Raw genomic sequence first — 2,397 nt, 5'->3', positions numbered from 1 at the left:
GTGCCCAGCAGAGCACATTAGTGAGTTCTTGGTACAATCAGGACCAGATCTCTGGGAGATCGATGGGGACCTCAGGCCCAAAGTATGAGGCCAACTGTCCCGGTAGCACGCTCTTGGTAAATGCATTCACTGTGCCACCTGAAGGACCAGAGTAGATGGAAGCCAGCGACGGCCGAGAAAACAGGCTCGAAGAACTAATAACTAACCACAAAAGGCACAGAGAATACAAGGCAGGTCAAAAGTGGGGGCTGGAACCTCACCTCCGACGTTCCGGCTCTCCCCAGCCCACCGTGTGGCCGTGGGGGAGCACCATCCAGCGCGCCCCACGAGGTCCCCGTGGAGAGCGAGAGTTTAGGCTGACAGACCGCAGACAGCAACGGTCCCCAGGCCATTCCACCTCAGTGGCTTCCCCTCCTCCCAGCACACAGGTCTGGGGACCACTTACCACCCCGCCCGGCAGCACCCGCGGAAACGCTCCTGTGTCAACTTATCAGAGCGACACTCAGACAGGTGCTGACACAAAGGGACATTTTAATCCAATTAGGTATTCCTGAATTCGCCGTTACAGGTATCACCACCACCCAACCCCTAAATCTCTTAAAGAGTGGGAATTGGGTCAACGCCGAAGTGAAGAACAAATTTGAATCCCAAATTTGCATTTTATTAACATCTCAGGAATGGAGGTCCCTCGGCTATAAAATGAGATTTATCCTTTCAACACATATTTATTGAGCACCTCTAATGTGCCGGACACACAGAATTCATGTTCAGCAAAAGGAACCCAGTCCCTGCCTCATCGAACCTACAATTGCACACAGTAGATATTCGATCCATGGTCATTCCTGCCTTGTGTCCACAAGTGCATGTGACAGCACCAGCTCCACATTGCAAGGCCTGAGCGTGGGGCGGCATGGCGACACACAGCACGGAATGGCGTTGGGACGCACAGGTCTCTGGGTCACTCGTCCCTCCTTTAATGAGTCCCCGGTAAGTGTAGTACACCCAGTAACGTGCAGGAAGCAGAATGAAGCCTGCAAAAAAATATGAAAGGAACCCGCTTCCAGCCACAGCCAGGTGCAGCGGACAGGGGATAGCTCTAACTCGAGTGGAGCTTTAGCTTAGAAGGTGGCTGAAGGGTGAACCGTTTCACCCCCAGAGTCGAGGCTCCCCACTCCTGTGATCTAGAGTCATTTTTAGACCAGCAAGGAGGCCGCTCTCCAAGGTCCTGCTAAGTGTTTGGGTAGCATGCGTTTGTACCAGAAGCGGGACTCTTGTGCAGCTGCTGCCTGATGTATTTGCAAAAACTATCAGCTTCACCATCAATCCCCAAGCTTGTATGGTCTCTGAATTATTTAACGCTACATTCCAAGAGGCTGTGAATAATGGAACGGGTGTAAATAATCTTATCTCTGTTTCTACATGCAGAGATTGTGAAGGGACACTAAAGAGGCTCCAGTCTGCCAGAATCTTACAACACCTGTGCATGATTAAAAACCAAACCAAATGCCCCCTAGATAACTGCTATTCCCTAGTGGGGGGGAAAAAATGAGCAAGAGCCTCATCATACTTCCCATGTGGAGAGAAGCAATTATGTATCAGGCTTCAGGTTCAAATGTCTCTAGGATAATTACATCACTGTTCTAGGATGGTGCGGAGCTGACAGATAGATTATCCAGTTCTTTCACTTGCTTTATACCACCGGCAGGGCGCTTTCCTGACTGACAGACAAGGACACTGAGCCCCGGGGGATTACCTTACAAATACAGTTAGAACTAGGAAGAAACAAGCCTGGGGTCAAGGTCATGTGATTTCCCTTCCTTTCTTTTCCACCTTTCTGCCTGGCCTAATGGGCCATCGTGCAAGCGTGGGTTTTGTCTCTCTGTCATCATGCAGTTTTAACGTGACCCACCCACACATTAGGTTTCTTAGTTTCGGGCAGACCTTTGTGTGGGCACGGGGAAGGGAGCCCCGTGTTTTTTAAGCCCCACACTGAAGTGGGGTGTTCTGACAGTGAGCAGACCCCAAAGCACTACAGTGTGGTGGAAATAAGTTTTGGATCACGAATCAAGAAATCCTGGAACCAGTTCTGATTCTGCCACTACTGTATGATCTTGGAGAAGTCTCGTCAACTCTGAGCATCCAATTTCTTCTTCAATAAAATTAGGTAAGTAACAGTTTGCCCCACAGGGTTACTGTGTGACTAAAACAGAGCCGTGCAGATTACTGAAGTCTTATCCCATTAGCTGATATCCCAAGGATTGCCAGAGGTGACACATGAAGAGAAGTACTCATCAGACCTGTGGTAATGTGGGAGAGTCTGTGACCTTCCCAGAGGCAAAGAGCTGACTCAGGGGCAGAAACATGATCCTTCCAGCCTGATTCACAGGAACAGTCTCT

The sequence above is a fragment of the Pteropus vampyrus genome, unplaced genomic scaffold, assembly GCF_000151845.1.
Source record: "Pteropus vampyrus isolate Shadow unplaced genomic scaffold, Pvam_2.0 Scaffold183, whole genome shotgun sequence".
In the NCBI taxonomy this organism is placed as follows: Eukaryota; Metazoa; Chordata; class Mammalia; order Chiroptera; family Pteropodidae; genus Pteropus; species Pteropus vampyrus.
This window is presented reverse-complemented; position numbering follows the sequence as displayed.